General features: G+C 36.6%; 1 long non-coding RNA gene across 3 annotated transcripts in view; it reads left to right on the top strand.

Annotated features, from left to right (window-relative positions):
- Positions 1–19,422, top strand: part of LOC103886903 — a 103,409-nt gene that overhangs the window by 57,939 nt on the left and 26,048 nt on the right. For 2 of the 3 annotated variants that reach the window (XR_002523858.2, XR_002523857.2), the window contains exon 4: positions 18,468–18,574. The exons of the other annotated variant lie outside the window; for it this stretch is intronic. This is a non-coding gene — a long non-coding RNA (uncharacterized LOC103886903). The remainder of the gene's footprint in view (positions 1–18,467; positions 18,575–19,422) is intronic. 3 annotated transcript variants of the gene reach the window in all.

Raw genomic sequence — 19,422 nt, forward strand, 5'->3', positions numbered from 1 at the left:
GCTCACTGCAAGCTCCGCCTCCCGGGTTTACGCCATTCTCCTGCCTCAGCCTCCCGAGTAGCTGGGACTACAGGCGCTCACCACCTCGCCCGGCTAGTTTTTTGTACTTTTTAGTAGAGACGGGGTTTCACCGTTGGCAAGGCTGGTCTCGAACTCCTGACCTCAGGTGATCTGTCTGCCTAGGTCTCCTAAAGTGCTGGAATTACAGGCACCAGCCACCCCACCCAGCTGAGTTGATGTTCTTATATTCCTAGTTTGTTGAATGCTTTTATCATGAATACTTTAAATGCATTATTTTCTTAAATTATATAGAAAATGAAGTGTGAAATTGCAAACCAAAGTTACAGTAATACTAGCTTTTGAACTAATAATATTTTTTTCAAAAAAAAATATATATATATATGTATTTTTTTTTTTTTTGAGACGGAGTCTCGCTCTGTCGCCCAGGCTGGGGGGCAGTGGCCGGATCTCAGCTCACTGCAAGCTCCGCCTCCCGGGTTTACGCCATTCTCCTGCCTCAGCCTCCCGAGTAGCTGTGACTACAGGCGACCGCCACCTTGCCCGGCTAGTTTTTTTTTTTTATTTTTTAGTAGAGACGGGGTTTCACCGTGTTCGCCCGGATGGTCTCGATCTCCTGACCTCGTGATCCGCCCGTCTTGGCCTCCCAAAGTGCTGGGATTACAGGCTTGAGCCACCGCGCCCGGCCTAGGAAGGTGTTTCTTGTTTCTCTCTTTAGTTACCTGTTTCTCAAAATTTTCTAGCATGATTTGGAGATTATGAAATTGAGTTTCTGTGTACTGCAGTTTGGCAAATCATAGCAAACTTGATTTTATTCCTTTTGCTATGTGTTGCTGAAAAATTTTAGAAGTTGGGTGAGTTTTACAACACTTAATCTTGATACATTTAAATACAATAAGGTAAACTTTTAAGAGCAAAATGTTAAGATTAGCAATTAAAACTAGGGCAATCTGCCTACAAGTATGTTAGGAAAACGGCTGTTTCCAACATCTGTGTAGGAGTGTGAATAATAAGAATACAATGCAAAAGTTGTCTCAATCTAGTGGAAGTATTTCAGATTTGTATGCTGCCTTACAAATCATATGTCAAAATATTAAATGTGTCATCTGTTTATATTTTAACATGGATATGCAGAAAATTAGATAAAATATTAATTCTCAAAATTTTTATTCTTTTCTTGAAAACATTTAATATATAACTTTAGGGAGATGGATGAGCTCACTTGAAGTATTTATTGGATTTACTCATCATGATTTTATTGGCTTTGGCATGTAGTTGGTTGGTCAATTAATAACACGTTTATATTCCAATGTGAAAAGATGAATAAAGAATGAATATATGTCTCCAATTCTGTGAAAGCTTCTTAAAGATTTTTATTTTTTGATCTTCAAAAAAGCAAGCAAGCAAGAAAAATGAGTAATGGACTGACCTCTCAATACAGAATACATAAATATTTATAAATGCTTAGATTCTTCTTTTAAGTTGTAATATGGGATTTAAACAGGATTGGTTGATAGTAATTTGAACTCTAATAGCCTGTGGCTTTTTGACCTATGGTGTATTGTAATTATTGTTTTTGGCTAAGACTTCTCTACACCTTCCACCCTCATTGAAACTGTTTCTCAGATCTTATTAAAGTTAAAAAATTGTCAATAAATATAGAACGAGGCAAATGTGAATGACATGATCCAAACATGAGGCACTACCATCCTTCTACCTATTGTTCATTTACCTTTAAGTGTCTGCAATGGGCAGGTGCTTCTCTTTCTTCTCATATGTGAATGATGAATATATTTTGTACTATTTCATATTTTGACAGTGCTTCTCATTACAATTTTTCTTTTCATATTATGCAGTTGATGGGAAGTCATTTTTTCTGTCTATGATAGTTTCCATCATTTTCTTAGTAATGTATCTCTTGGCAGTGAATATATTACAATAGCAAATCCCAGTGGTTTGAACAGAAAGAATTCAAGTTCCAATCCAGACCCAGATTCCGTGTTATCTATTTCTCAAATAGGAACTCTACTCATAAGAAATAAATATTCCTAAATATTTTTTATTTAATTTGTTCCCTATACTGAACGCTAACAAAACAGTAAAAAAAATTGTCTTTATTGCAAGCGTTTAAATGTGATTTATTTGTGAGAAATTTTCAGTTTAATAACAGGTATATAATTTTAATGTTTTATTATTCATTACACATATCAGACCAGGATCTGGATGGTAAACACCTGAATATTTTTTTAAATATCATGAAGTATTTTGGCACAATTTCTTATTATTGACCCTTTCATGTCGTGGCATGACAAAGGCAAGGAATGAAATAGATTTGTGGTAAAAGTGAAGAGGATGAGGGTGAGAATTTGAGAACATGGAGCTTAAAGTATACATATTTACTTACGTAGAAAACATAATCAATTTCTCAGATAGTCTGAGCATGGAGGAACCAGGTAAGACGTGCTCTTTCAGGATTACATGAACTTCTCATTCATATGATGCTTAGTTAGGTACAAAAGTGTCTTAGTCTGTTTTTAGTAATCAACTTCCCAATCTTTTCCCAAGTCTACATAGACTAAGAATTTTGACTGCTAAAAAGTCGTATGTCAGTTGCCTAAAAACAAATTAATCAGCTATTATTTGAGCATCTGTCATCTTCAGATAAAAATTTATGGTCATTTTCTCAGAAAACTATTTTCTTGTAGTTTAAATTATTTTCTTAGAAAAACATTATTTTAGCCTCCTTTTCACCATGTTCCTTTTTCCTCTCACCTACCCATGTATGAGACTTCCGTTAAAAATATTCTTTTCCAACTGTCATTCTTCAAAGATACCAAAACAACAAAAAAGTCATATAGACATTTTTTTAAATAAAAGAGGAAAAGATTATCATTGACACTCATAATAACTTCACATCTGACTCTACTCACTGTTCTCTAAGACAATAGTCTTCTGCTAGGGTCTCTGTCACTTCCACTTTGCCGTCCCATCCCTCCTTTTGCTAAAAATATTTCCCAAATGTACTTCCTATCCCACCTATATTACCTACTTTAAAAAATCTTTTGTTAGGTTAAATTGTTAGCAAGGCAAGTCAAAATGTTTTAAGTTGCTTTACTGATGGCCAATGGAAATTCAAACCAATGACTGAGAATTTGAAGTTGTACATATTACTATATTTTTGCTGTATTTCATCATCTTCTCTCCATTATTTTTGTAAAGTTATAAGGGATGCACCATTTCATTACACTTTTTTGCTCCAAAAAACAATGTTACACTTTCAGAGTGATGTTTTTCTTGTTCTTCTCTGTTATAATCTGTAATTTCTCCCATATACTTCCACCACCAAGATTGTGAATAAACACTCAAATAATGCCATCCTCCAAAAATATGCTACTAGGCTTTCTCATTTCAAGTGCTTGTTTTGATTTATCTTGTTTATTTTGGTTAGTTTTATTTTTTTAAGCATATATAATTTCATTGGTAACTTCTAGTTTAAAATTTTATATTTAAGGGAAATCTATGAGAAATACCTATTACTTTTTTTTGTTTGTTTGTTTTAGTTGGAGTCTGGCTCTGTTGTCCAGCCTGGAGTACAGTGGTGCAATCTCAGCTCACTGCAACCTCTGTCTCCCAGGTTCAAGAGATTCTCCTGCCTCAGCCTCCGGAGTAGTTGTGATGACAGGAGCCCGCCACCACATCAGGCTAATTTTTGTATTTTTAGTAGAGATGTGGTTTCACCATGTTGACCAGACTGGCTTGAACTCTTGATCTCAAATGATTCACCTGCCTTGGCCTCCCAAATTGCTGGGATTACCGGCGCAAGCCACTGCACTCAGTCACCTTTTTAAAAAATAAAACAAAATGCCAGACAATTTAAATTTATAGTATATGAAGTTGTCATCACAGAGTACAAATATTGTTTCTAAATTCCTTAATCTTTTATTTGGTATGAATCACTAAACACTTTCGAACCTGCTCAATTTTGTTTTCATTTTCATTAGTCTTCCATCTTAGTCTCTTTCTCCTTAATTATTTGGAAGCTATTTTCATCATACCAACTAATTTCTGAAGAAGTAGGCTTTTCATAAATTATTTTCAAATGATACATTTTATATATATATATATATGGTACATGTGACATTATGTAACATGCATACAATGTGTAATGCATATCAAAGTAATTGGTATATCCATCACTTCAAACATTTATCATTTCTTTGTGTTGGCAACATTTCAAATATTTTCCTCTAGCTATTTTGAAATATAGCATAAATGCTCATCAATTGTAGTTGCCCTATTATGCTATCAAATAGTAGAACTTACTCTTTCTATCTACCTGTATTTTTGAACCCATTAGCAAACCTCTCTTCATGGCCTCCTCCCTCAGACCCTTCCCAGCCACTGGTAATCACCATTCTATTCACTACCTCCTTGAGATCACTATTTTTTTTTGCAGCTTCCACATTTGAGTGAGAACATGTGATGCTTATTTTTTTTGTGCCTGGCTTATTTCACTTAACATAATGTCCTGCAGACTCATCTGTGTCACTGCAAATGTCAGTATTTCGTTCTTTTATTGTGGCTAAATTCTATTCCATTTTGTATATATACCACATTTTCTTTATCCGTTCATCGTTAATGGTCATTTAGTTTGATGTGTCCAAACAGTTTGATCTTGGCTATCATGACTGGTGCTGCAATAAACATGGGAGTGTAGCTTTCTCTTTGATATAGTGATTTCCTTTCTTCTGGATATATATCCAAGACTGAGATTGCTGGATCATATGGTAGCTCTGTATTTCTTGAGGAAGCTCTGTACCATCTTTCCTAGTTGTTGGACTAATTTAAATTCCCACCGAGAGTGTGCAAGTATCTCCCTTTCTTCACATCCTCCCAGCATCTGTTATTTTCTGTCTTTTTGATAAGAGTCGTTTTATCTGGGGTGAAATGATATAACATTGTGCTTTTGATTTGTATTTCCCTGATGATGAGTAATCTTGAGCATTTTTTCATGTATCTGTTGGTCATTTGTATGTTTGCATTTGAGAAATGTCTACTCATAATTTTTTTACCAAAATTTTAATCAGATCATTTGGGTTTTATTTGCTATTGAGTTGTTTGAACTCTATATATCCTGGTTATTAATTTCTTGTCAGATGGATAGTTTGCAAATATTTTCTCCCATTCTGTAGGTTGTCTCTGCACTTTATTAACTGTTTAAATTACTGCACGGAAGTTTTTTAGCTCATGTAGTCTAATTGGTCAATTCTTGCTTTTAATAACTAGACTTTTGAGGTCTTACTCAAAAAAAAAAAAAAATCCTTGCTCAGTCCTGTGGCATTTTTCTAATGTTTTGAAGAAAAGTGCTTTTAAGGTGACTCCAGCTTGAGCAAGACCCCATTGTTTTCATGTCATAGTTCTTATACATACTTGGCAATTGTAATCTCATGGATCTATAATCTAGACAAAATTGTTTGGCTTTCTCATTTCATTTCATATAGATTTTGAAGCTGCTGACTGTCTCCCTGTTCGACTCCATGTGTCACTATTTACAGTCACTAATCAGATATTTGATTCAGACTGTCACTAAATCTTCTTTGAATTCTACTCCCTAAATTCAGTATAACTTAAAAGCATTTTTTCATATTATCTGGAAGCTTTTTTCACATTACCTAACTTTTTTCACCTCTTCTACAATCCTAATAAAATATATAACAATATCCCTCAATAAAACTCAGTCGTTTTTAGTATATTCACAAAGTTGGTCAACTAACACCACTAATTAATTTTAGAACATTTCGTCACACCAAAAAGAAACTCCATTCGCATTAGCAATTTTTCCCTATCTGTCCCTCCTCTCAGTCTCTGGCAAACCACTAATATAGTTCTGTTTTTATTAATTTGCTTTCTCTGGACATTTCATATAAACACCTCATGCAAAATGTGGCCTATTACAAATGGCTTCTCTCCTTTAGGATTTGTTTTCAAAGTTCATCTGTGTTATAGCATGTGACAGTACTTCCTTTTTATGGTTGAATCACATTCCATTGTGTGAATAGACAATATTTTGTTGACCCATTTATCAGTAATTGGACCTTTAGGCTGCTTTCATTTTTTGTCCTTTATGAATAATGTTGTTCTGAATGTTTCTGTATATATTTTTATGTGAACATATGTTTTTATTTCTCTTGGGTATATACCCAGAAGTAGAATTGCTGAGTTATATGTTAACTCTATTTAACATTTAGAGGAACTGAACTGTTTTATAAAGTGGCTGCATCATTTTATAATTGAAACAGCAATGAATAAAGTTCTTGGCTGGGTGTGGTGACTCATGCCTGTAATCCCAATGCTTTGGAGGTTGAGACCAGGCCAGGTGTTCAAGACCAGCCTGGCCAACATGGTGAAACCCCTCTCTCTTCTAGGAATATAAAAATTACCCAGGCATGGTGGCTCACACCTGGAGTCCTAGCTACTCGCGGGGCTGAGGCAGGAGGATTGCTTGAACCTGGGAGGTGGAGGCTGCAGTGAACTGAGATAGTACCACTGTACTCCTGTTTTTTTAGAAGTTGTATCTCATTGTGATTTCGTTTTGAATAACCCTAATAATTAATGATATTGAAAATCTTTTCGTGCACATATTGAACATTTGTATATCTTGTTTGGGGAACTGTCTATTCAAATCTTGTGCTCAATTTTTAATTGTTAAATTGTGAAATTTCTTTATACAGTCTGGATACAGGTCACTTACACGATATGCGGTTTGCAAATATTCTCCTCCATTTTGTGGGTTGTCTTTACACTTTTTTTTATTGGTGTTCTTTAAAACATTTCTTGGTGGTAAAATTTTCAGGGCAAAGATAAATATCCCATTTTCAATTTTGATGGAATATAAGTTATCTATATATATTTTTGTCCATTGTGCTTTAAGTATTTTTTTCTAAGAACCCATCACAAATATTTACACCTATGATATCTTCTAGGAATTTAATAGGTTTAACTCTTAAATTTACATCTATGATCTATTTTGTGAGTGTTTTATATGTGGTGTGAGATAAGAGTCCAAGTTATTCTTTTGCTTGTGGATGTCCAGTGACCCTACACTATTTGTTGAAAAGACTGTTTTAGACACATTGCTTTGTCTGGATACCATCCTTGTTGAAAATCCAATGACCGTAGATGTATGGATTTATTTCTGAACTCTTAATCCTATACCATTGATCTGTATGTCTGTCCTCATGTCAGTAGCACACTGTTTTAATTATTATAACATTGTAACAAGTTTTGAAATAGAGAATTGCAAATCCTTCAACTTGTTCTTTTTGAAGATTATTTTAGCTACTATATGTCCAATAATTGTTTTAAATGTGGCAAATATGCTTAAGAACTATTAGTTCTTAAGTAGCGTATAGTAACCATCATTGTAAATTGTGTCTCACATTTTTTTTAAAATTTGCATTTTGTGAAGTTACTAGCACCTTAGCTCCAAGAGTACTACAAACAAACTTTTTCACATATGTGGGCAGAATGATTGTTGACTTGACATCTCTTTAAGAATGACAGTGTTGGCTTTATATTGTCAAAGACTCCCACGCTTTATTTGAACATTGGGAATTGACTAAGGGAGTTGCAAAATATATGTTGCAATTTTAGATCACCTACAGTGGTGACTTAGGTTTTTCCAAGGTAGTACAAATAAAAGGTAAGAACTGAATCCAACTGGCCGTTCTGTAATTATGGCTCAAGATTTTAGTGATAGCCTAACAGGCTTCTTGATAAAACACTGCAAAACCATCTCCCGCTCTAGTATAAATAATAATAATTATTAATTTCAATAGTTAATTCAATTTTTTAAGTTGAATTTTTTTAAAATGTTACGAAAAATTGCTTTTTATATTTGTGCCAGACATATTAGACTGGACACATTACATTAACGAGGTGATCTGCAGGTGCAAGAAGTTGAGAAACACTGTCCTGAAACTAAAGACAGCATTTAACAAATACTAAACACTTTTTACACTTTCCAGAGGAATTCTGTTTCTCAGAAACCATGTGATATTTCACCATTGCTTGAGAACTACTTTCTGCAATTCTTGGTGATAAAATTTTCAGGGCAAAGATAAATATCCCATAATAGCTCATATGTGGAATTATTTTGCCTTTTTATCTGGTGTTGTGATTGCTGTTAGAGAACTTTTACTGTCTTTAACAACGCAGAATTGATTTTCTAAATGAAATGCATCACAGAAAAAGTGTCAGTGAATAATTTTAATAACACTTTATGGAGCTATCTTGGGACAAGCAGTCCTCTAACACTTATTTTCCCTTGAGATTTAGAAGAAATCGTATCTCTAGTGCTCATAATAAGGAACTAATTTAACTGAGTTCCAGTTAGCTGTGAACAAATGGATTAACAAGCACCTTATTAAAATTTTGAATTTACATTTCATTTATCACATTTAATAGAATCAACTTTGTTGTTTCAGGATGGGAAAAAGCATTAATTTCCAAGGCTAACTTTGGGTACCATTAATTTCTAATGCTTTCCTTGTTGGTTTACATAGTTACCAGAGTTATGTACCCTATGTAGCATGGAAATATAAGATGCATAACATAAAATTTTGCTCTTAAAGACCACTTAATTATTCAACAAATAAAAAATATTTATGTTTGTATAGCTTGTGGATTGTGTTGCCACTGTAAGAATGTTTAATTAAGGTAATGTAAAAGTTTTGGTCCTTTTAGGATATAACTTAGTTAAATATTTCGATGTCTAGAGAAATAGTCTGGATATTCTTTGATAGTATTTTGTCTTATATCTTTTTTACTCATATCACTTGTTTTTCTTAAATTTACTTATTTCTGTTATTTGTATATGAGAATATTCCAATTATATTTGTTAAATATTTATGCTTTTATTGGTAAAGTGTATTGGTAGAGTAAGAAAATTGTTATGTGTTCAGGAAAAAAAATTATTGTATGTATTATAGCGTTTATTATAATACCAATGAACAAAAGACCGATGAAGAAAATGATGCAGTACACAAGTGTTAACTTCAACAGAGAGAAGGAAGCATTTGGAATCAATGTGTAAATTAAAACCTTTTTATACAAAGTCTTTCCTTTAAAGCATATCGGTTGATTACTTGAGTAGGACTGAAAGGATATTCTTAAAATTCAGTTTTGGATCTGTTCTTTAAATGAAGTTTTAACTATAATGCATGAACTCTGATGGTTCTTATAAAATAATTGATGACTTTGATCTATTTTTATAACACCAATTATACCTATTTGATATACTTGAAGGCACAATTTTAATTACTTTTTATATGTCTCTGAATAGGAATAAAAATATGTATGTTTAAGGGACTGTATTTCATTTATAGAATTAGTATCCTGTCAAGATATTTTTCAGATTATATCATTAAAATAGGAAAAGGTAACATTTCCTTAAAATTAGACAAGTGATCTAATCTTAATGACAGCTACTGTTAATGTCATGCACCTTGATATAGTTTATAATGCTTAGTAATTACAGCAATCTTTCTTCTCTTTTACTAATTATTTCAAGAGAAAGAAGTAAAAGCTTTAAGAATGGGCACAAAAGGCAGCTACATTGGATCTTTTTTGTAAAGCAAATAGCTTTCAAATCATTCCATTAGCTGTCATCAGAGTACAAAAAGAATTAATCAAAAATGACATCAATCTTAAAGGCCTGCCAAAACCTCATGAGAAAAACAATCCCATCATAAAAAGAGATAAATTAAAGGCACTGTCCCTGATTCTGTAAAAGGATTTCACGTTTTTCCCCTATGCACTCACATTTGTGTTATAGAAGATTATATATAAGATTATACTTTAAATTCTTCTGGTACATTTATTTTGAGCAACTAATGTATCTAATGTGATAGTTAATCAATAGATTTCAGAATATTTTGTATTTACCTAAGTCCTTTTCTTCAAAACATATCTTTATTTGTCTTTTTAAGTTTGATTTTAACATTTTTAGCATAATATTTGAAATTATTAGAATCTCATGTGATTTTGACATTTTTAGCATAATATTTGAAATTATTAGAATCTCATGTGGAATAACTAAAGCATGTGATACTTGGAAACCAAAAGAAAGATAAAAGTTGGCAAGGACATAAAAGGTATTTTTGTTGAGTCTAAATGTAAATATCCAAGAAACTGTAATTTAATATTATTTATCATACAGTTGTTTTTAAGTACTTATAAACATAACACAACTTTATGTTTACTTAAAGGATTTCAAGCCTATATCATCTTGTTTGTTAAGATTTGGTTATTGGTAAACCTTGATATCCACAAGGATAAATATCACTTCTGTTCTTTATAAGAATTAACCAAAGCTCAGAGCAATGAGACTGCCAAACTTAATAATGTATTAAAGTGGAGAAGTAAGACCTGGAACCTGGATCTTTACTTTTCTGTTGCTCTTCCCACTGTTTTACATCTCCTGTCTTACTATGTTCTGTGCAAACCATCTTGGACTTCAAACTTTAATAGGGGGTGAGTATAGGAAACATAATAAAGTCAATTTCCTTATTTTCCAGTGTTTACTTGGGATGCATCAGTGAACAAAACAAAGATATCTGTCCTTATGAAACTTATATCATGGCAGAGGAAGACTGGATATGAATAAATAAATAAAGAATAGAGTTTGTTGGAAGGTAGTAAGTTCTATGGAAACAAGGAAAACCAAGGCATGGAGGCTTGGAGTGCTAAGGTGAAGGTGTGAGAACAGATTGCTCTTGCTGAGTTTTCTGTCTTCTTTTGTTTAGGAAATTGTCATTCTCCGTATGTCTCATTATAATATATAATAAATATGAATAGTTATAATTTAAGATAAATTATATAAATATAAATGATAAATGTGTGTACATATGCGTATATATGCACATATATGAATACATGCATGTACATACAAATACCTACATATTTAACACAATTTGTATTTATATAATTTATATTTTATAAATGCATATGTTTTGTATTTATGAATTCACTCACTCAAATTTTTTTGTAACTCAAAAATGAATGCTGATGACACTTGAGTCATCTTTCAAAGACACACACATAAGTAGAACAGCAAAAAATTGGACTCTCCCAGCGTGCATATTCCCAGGGAGGTTGCACACTCCCTGGGAATTGTTCAACCTCCCTGAGGTCAAACAGGGAGAATCCATGACTTCTTGTTTCAGTCTTCTGCTGTAAACAAGTGCCCTTTTTGCAGTGTGTTTAGTGCTGTGTTTTTCACAATTTGTGCATTTTGTCTGTGACTTCACTGTTGAGAATGGCCCTCAAGTATAGTCCTGAAGAGATGTCTGGTATTCCTAAACACAAGAAGGCTGAGACGTGCCCTGTGGAGGAAATAAATGTGTTAGATTGGCTTCATTCAGGCATGAATTGTAGTGCTGCTGGTCATGAGTCCAGTGTTAATTGATCAACAAAGTGTATTAAATAAGATGTCTTTAAAAAATATACATGTGCATGTGTCCTTATAGTAGAATGATTTATAATCCTTTGGGTATATACCCAGTAATGGGATCTCTGGGTCAAATGGTATTTCTGGTTGTAGATCCTTGAGGAATCGCCACACTGCCTTCCACAATGGTTAAACTAATTTACATTCCCATTGCAGCACTATTTAGAATAGCAAAGACTTGGAACCCACCCAAATGCCCATCAATGATAGACTGAATAAAGAAAAAGTGGTGCATATATATCATGGGATACTATGCAGCCATAAGAACGAATGAGTTTATGTCCTTTGCAGGGACATAGATGAAGCTGGAAGCCATCAGTCTCAGCAAACTAACACAAGAACAGAAAACCAAACACCATATGTTCTCACTCATAAGTGGGATTTGAACAAAGAGAACACATGGACACAGGGAGAGGAACATCAGACACTGGGGCCTGTCAGGGGGTCAGGGGCAAGGGGAGGGAGAGCATTAGGACAAATACCTAATGCATGCGGGGCTTAAAACCTAGATGACAGGTTGATAGATGGAGCAAACCACCATGGCACATGTATACCTATGTAGCAAACCCGCATGTTCTGCAGAGGTACCCCAGAACTTAAAGTAAAATTTAAAAAAAAGAAAAATAAAAATAAACAAGGTTGGAGAGCCTTCCAGTATCAACTGTGAACAAGACAGGAAAGCATCCACAGCCACAGAGAACACCTGAACTGAGGTGTCACAAAAAAATAAATAAATAAACAAAAATAAGAGAAAGGCTAAAAAGACAGAAGTCAAGTAGAAGAAGGAAAAAAGGAAAAATTACCCTTTGAGGTGGTCTGTTTCAAGTAATAATCATATAGTATAGTCTCTCAAAAAATAATGAATTTAGACAATCACCTTCTGGGCATCTACCACACACTGCACTCTGCTGAGTACTCAGCAGTGAGCAGGTCAACAAAGCCCTACTCTGCTGGAGCTTTACTTTGGGGAGAGAAAGAAGGATACAGGGTGACAAGTATATTAGCAATATCATTTCAATTTGTGATACATGATACAGAAAAAATAAACAAGAAGCTGTGACTAAAGACGAAAAAAAATCTTTAAATAGAAATGCACATAAAACAAGGCTATGTATTAATAAGTTAATAAAAGTGTTGTGACTGGCGGGTCACAGGAACCTAACCCTGTTTTTCCCTGAGGAGCAATTATTCGGTATTCACTAATTCAAGTTTCACAATAACTTTTTTTTTCTTCAACTCCTATTTTAAGTTCAGGGGTACATGTGCAGGATGTGCAGGTTTGTCACATTGGTAAAAATGTGCTATGGTGGTTTGCTGCATAGATCATCCCATCGTCTAGGTATTAAGCACAGCATCCGTTAGCTATTCTTCCTGATGCTGCTTCTCTTCCTGCCCCCTAACCCCAAAAGGCCCCAGGGTGAGTTTTTCCCCTCTATGTGTCTATGTGTTCTCATCATTCAGCTCCCACTTGTAAGTGAGAACATGCGGTGTTTGCTTTTCTGTTCCTGCATTAGTTTGCTAAGGATAATGTCCTCCAGCTCCATTCATGTCCCTGCAAAGGACATGAACTCATTCCTTTTTGTGGCTGCACAACGTTCCATAGTGTATATATACCTCATTTTCTTTATCCAGTTTATCATTGTAGGGAATTTGGGTTGATTCCGTGCCTTTGCTATTGTGAATAATGCTGCAATGAACATACATGTGCATATGTCTTTATAATAGAATGGTTTATATTCCTTTGGGTATATAGCCAGTAATGGGATTGCTGGGTCAAATGATATTTCTGCCTCTAGGTTTTCGAGGAAGCCCCACACTATCTTCCACAATGTTTGAACTAATTTACACTCCCACCAACAGTGTGAAAGTGTTCCTTTTCTCTGCAACCTCACCAGCATCTGTTGTTTTTTGACTTTTTAGTAATAGCTATTCTGACTGGTGCAAGATGGTATCTCACTGAGGTTTTGATTTGCATTTCTCTAATGATCAGTGAGGTTGAGCTTTTTTTTTCACATTTTTTGGCCACATGTGTGTCTTCTTTCACAATGATGTTATAGAACATGACTACACTGAAAGAGAAAAGCAATTGTATTAGGTTACAAGGTGTTTAATATAGATTAAAATTACATCCTCAATTGTAAACAATTATAGTAATTTTCACCAATAAGCCTCTGATTATTTCCTGTAGTCAGTGTACTTACTGACTAAATATTTTAACACTATCCTGTATGATATAAGAGCTTATAAAACATCACCTTCAAGAACTACTGAATGATTCTGGTGGAGATTTCTCAATCTGATTCTGTTTGACAAGAAATTTTTTTTGGAGCTTTATGAGTAGAACTTTCTTATGTGAAATCTTGACAGTTGATGTATAGCTTATTTCAATATGCTTCTTATGCAATTATACTCAATTCTGTCTCTTTTTTTGTCATTTTCTCTTCATGCTTTGATCTGGATATTTTCGATTGATCTATTTTCTAGTTTGCTCATCTTCTCTATGTTGTGTCTAACCTGCTCTTAAACTTACTTATTGAGTTCCTAATTTTAATTTGTGTGTGTGTGTATATATATATTTAATTTTTATTTATTTATTTTATTTGTTTATTTATTTATTTGAGACAGAGTCTCACTCTGTTGCCCAGGCTGGAGTGCAATGGCACAATGTCAGCTCACTGCAACCTACGCCTCCCAGGTTCAAGTAATTCTCCTGCCTCAGCCTCCCAAGTAGCTGGAATTACAGTCAGGCACTACCACACTCAGCTAATTTTTGTATTTTTAATAGAGACAGGGTTTCACTATGTTGGACATGCTCATCTCAAACTCCTGACCTCAAGTGATCTGTTTGCCTCGGCCTCCCAAAGTGCTGGGTTTACAGACATGAGCCACTGCACCCAGTTATTTTTACTTTTTCAAGAGAATCTAGTTTTGTCTTTTAAAGGATTTTTAGTGAGTCTGTGAATATGTAAAATTAAGCTCAGAATAGACTATTGAGTGGAAAGTTAAATTGTTCTGCCTAATAAAGTGAGAAAGCCTAGAACACAGAGAAGCAGAGAGAGAAGGAGACAATCTTAAGGGTAGAAGTGTGCTCTGAGGGATACAATAAAAAACTAAAGGCTCCACAGAAAGCTAGGCAGTGAGAAATTCCTATGAATGGGCTCAGAGAGAAGCCTGTGCATGCAGTATATGCTACAGGGACTCTGAGTTTAGAAACCGTGGATCATTATAACGGGCTGTGTAAAGTGATCCTTGGATCTAGAGGGAGACATCCTTGTCTCAAGGAAACCTGTCCTGCTCTGCAGGGAAACCTTATTATTTTCCAAGGCTGTTTTCTGTACAAACATACTTGGAAAGTAGTCAGAAAAAGAGGGCAGTTACTGCTTGAAACAAATGACAGACAATGCCTTACTTCACAAGACATGCAACAATGTGAGAAATCCTTGGAGAATTGTCTCCCAACGGGCTCTAAAAATTCATCTTTCTTTGCAAACGTTGGACCTTTTTTTCTAGGAGCTTTTTCCATTTTAATTGCTTGGTATACTATGCCACTTGGCATCCTCACTTAGAAACACACATTTTGATCTTATGCTGTGGGTATGATTATCATATGACTCATAAATGACAGTATGATATGATCATCACCTTAAAGTAGGAAAAACTCTTATTTCTCTTCAATTACATATAATTATCCTTGGAAAACTGTATTGAAAGACTAATTTTACATTGATGTGTCACATAATTACATATCACTAGTGACATAAAAAATTCAAAATATTCTATAAATTATCCTTTAAAAAAAGCCAAGACACTACTTACCCCAGTATTACCAAAATCAAGAGTGTTGGATCATCCAGTTTTTATAAATAAGCTCAGATTGCTATTACTCAAACTGAGTAACTAAGCTGTGATAAAGCTTGCAGTTTGTCTGTTGGGAAAGTTGTGGGAGCCCCAGGAGTCCATCTGTCACTCTGTTCCAAGCCCTCTTCTTGGGCCCAGGTGTTTTTCCTGAGAGTTTCTTTCTTCCCTGAAGGAAGCTCCAATGACTTGGCATGCTTTCCGCCCTGCTCTCAGTTCCTGTGATCTTATCCACTTTACTCCTTGGGATTTTTTTTCTTTCCTTCTTTTTCTTTGTTTTGTTGCTGTTGTTGTTGTTGTTGTTGTTGTTTTTGAGATAGAGTCTCGCTCTGTCACCCAGGCTGGAGTGCAGTGGCGTGATCTCGGTTCACTGCAAGCTCCGCCTCCCGGGTTCACATCATTCTCCTGCCTCAGCCTCCCGAGTAGCTGGGACTACAGGTGCACGCCACCACGCCTGGCTGATTTTTTGTATTTTTAGTAAAGACGGGGTTTCACCATGTTAGCCAGGATATTCTCGATGTGCTGACCTTGTGATCTGCCTGCCTCAGCCTCCCAAAGTGCTGGGATTACAGGCGTGAGCCACCGCGCCTGGCCCTCTTTTTCTGTTTTAATTCAAGCCTGATTGAAGGATGTAAAGCAATCTCTATCATTCTTTTCTTTCTAGCTACTTTGGAAAACAAACAGAGATGCTTTTCTATTGAAGGATTTTAATGATCATCACATTAGGGAAAGCTATTCAGATTAATTAAATCATTAACATGAGGAAATTACAAAATCACAGACATGTAACAAAGTTCTTAGTATGTAAGAATTATTCCAAGTTTCTTATTTCCTATAGAATAAAGTTCAAACATTTTATTCATAAAAGTTAGTCTATCATCTTCTCCCTACTTCTCTTTCTAACTTCATATCACTTAGCAATTGTGATTCTGCTACATTCACTGTGTTGTTTTTGGTCAAAGTCTCTCCTGTGTTTATGCTTTCCTATTTTTATAGGATGCCTTTTCCTCTCATGTCTGCTTTACTTGTTCTTTCTCTTTCTTTAAGAGTGCATTCAAATGTTTTTTGAATTGATCTCCAGGAAGTTTTCTCTTACTATAAGCCATGTTCCCATAATATACCATGTATACCTTCATATTGTACTTATATCACTTAAGAATATTATAATTTTATTATATGTATGGACCACTGTTACACTGCAAGTCAGTGAGGACAAGTATTTCTGTAACATATTTAGCACACAGACTGTCACAGAATTGGCATTCAATGTTTGGTGAATGGATGAGTGAATACCTCTTTCCAGGATGACTTTTACTGGTGCCAGTCTCACACTTTATATCATCCAGTCCAAGCATTCATTTGTCATCTGTGTACTCCTTCCTGTGCTTTCATTCATGATCTTGTCTTGTCAGAATGGCCATCTCTAACTCAAGCCCACTTCCTCCATTATGCTCTTCCTTGCAAACTGCTACCTTCATCACTGATACAGTGAAAGGATGCTCCCAACGAATGTCGTGTAGATACTTTTATTGTCACACTTAAAACATTATTTTGAACATTTTTTTATATGTCTCTCTTTCACTGACAATTATAACCCTTCAAGGATGAGGCAGTTTTGTAAATATTTTTGCCACCCCAGAACCTAGCATAATGCCTACCACTTGCTGGTTTGTCAAATGAATAAATTATTTAATACACGGTGACTCTTTACATATATCATCTGATTCTCAGCTGACTCTGTAATAGGAAGCTCATGGCTTCTGCTCTCCATTTGTATAATGCTGAGGGTGGTATTCATCAGAACCAACCTTTATTTTTGACTTTTGTCCCTGGTCAGAGCTATAATAAAAGCAAGCTGGTCATCTCTTTTACCTCAAATGGGAAATTTGAATTTCTGAGGACCTCTTGACTAGGTAACTTCTAATTATCCTGGCTTTTATCCCGCCAAGAAATTACCATCTCTAGCTAGAGATTTCTTAACACGAACATATTTTTATCTAGATATAAATATGCAGTGATCTTGTTTGGGCTGCATGAGTTTCCACATGAAGATGAAGAAGACTGGACTGGATAAGACCATGGGCCTCAGCCAAACCAATCTTATTTAAAAAATTATTCAATATTAATTCATAGGAAATACTAAAGGCACTGCAGAAATGCATCTTGTGGGGAGAAATGAAGGGAGATCATCAATATCATCTTCACCATTTTCTCTTCTTTACCCCAGCAAATCAGCTCTGGTTGAATTGTGCCCCTCACTCAGCCAACAAATCAGACATGTAAGGAGATGTGTGGCCACCACATGTTACTTAGGCATGCTCCTTAGTTGGTAGTGGTGGTGGTTTGGGGGTGGGGGGTCTTGTTATATCCCATTTCTACCCAGAGGAACTTAGCAAAGTATTACCTTAAAACCACATCTGATATTTTTGCTGAAATTTTTATTAAATCACTTGTTTCCTTCAAGCTGCATTTGTGGAATGTAATTGATCTCCCCTTAAAAATCTTGATCAGGACAACTGTAACAGGATCCTTGGGGTGTCACTTTGCCAGCTGGAAGGCTCTGTGACTGGTGGTGCCTTTGCCCAAGTTTTGCTTGGGCCCACTGGTCTTTTTCTGCCCACTTAGCCTGGCAAGCTGTGCTTAGCCTGCACTACCAGCCTGAATTTCACACCTGCCAAGGGCGAGCCAGGCACAGAGTGGTGAGGGGTGTGTGAGCAAGCATGGGGGTCTGGGCACTGTGCACAGCCAGGTGTGCCAGGTGCCGTGGGGTGGGCAGCTGAAGGCACCAGCACAGGCTCCAGTTCTGTGTGAGGCTGTGGCTGGATAAGACATACCCACAAGCGGCTTCCACTTTGGGCATTGGGGAATGCAGTGGCACCTGGAAGCTTGGAGACACCAGGAGCCAGAGTCCCAAAAAGGGCAAACAGGATCTCAAAGCTCTGGTTTAAGGGTCCCCTAGGTCTGGGCTTCCCAAAGGGCTGCAGCTCTTCTCCCCTTCTCATCACCCACAATGTGGCAAGCAGGAGACGTGTTTCAGCCCTGTTTGTGTTACAGCTCTTTCAATCCTGTCATTTGCTGTATCCAGAGTTCGTGTCCCACATCCAGGAGGAATGAGGTACATGGACAACCAGAGAGTGAGCAAGGGGGAGAGGGACTTCATTGAGCAGGAGAGCAGCTCTCAGGAGACCCGAAGTGAGTAGCTCCTTTCTGCAGGCAGGTCATCCAGATGAGTGTCCAGCTCTCAGCAGAGAGGAGACCCATGGTACATAGCTCCTTTCCACAGGCAGATTGTCCCAACAAGTTGAGGAGACCCCCAGGGAGGGAAATGGGGAGCTCCTTCCACTACTGGCAGCTGGTAGTCCCCAGTGATATGTCTGGCTGAGTCCAGAGCTTTTATGGGCCCAGAAAGGAGGAAGTGTGTGCTGATTGGTCCATGGGCAGCCATGGCAGGCACAGAAAAAGCACCATCAGTTCTTATTCCAGGACATGGACTCCACCTGGAACAGGCAGCCATTCCCCCTCTCTTTAGGACATCCCTGGCTTGAAAGTGGGGTTTCACCAGGAACCTGCCCCTTTCCACCCAGGAACCTGACTTCCCCCAAGCCCCCCACCCTCCACTCCTTCTCAGCACTCCAAGTCTGGAGGAAGCTGAGACAGCAGGGGGCTGATGTGTCAGGACTATCTTGAGTGCACACATACCTGGCTCTTTGCAACAGTGCCTGGGCTCAGCCACTCCTTTGCTCCGGGGGCACTGGGATCAGGGAGAGGCCAGGTAGCAGGAACAGGCACTTCCAAGCTTGCAGGGGCAGGGGCTTCCTGAAACCCTCAGAGGACAGGGATGCCTGGGTCTGGAGCCACAGCTGCACCCAGAAGCATGGGCTCCCCCCCTGCCAACTCCATAGGGGGCGGGGCTACCACCTGTTCCCACTTCCTGCTAGCCCTGCTGAGCATGCAACTGTCGCTGTGCCTTTCCCACCTCAGCCAGCGTTTTTGCAGTGGCCACTCCAAATGGGCTGCTGCTGCCATCACAACTGTCTTAC

Source organism: Papio anubis, chromosome 8 (assembly GCF_008728515.1).
Source record: "Papio anubis isolate 15944 chromosome 8, Panubis1.0, whole genome shotgun sequence".
NCBI classification, from domain to species: domain Eukaryota; kingdom Metazoa; phylum Chordata; class Mammalia; order Primates; family Cercopithecidae; genus Papio; species Papio anubis.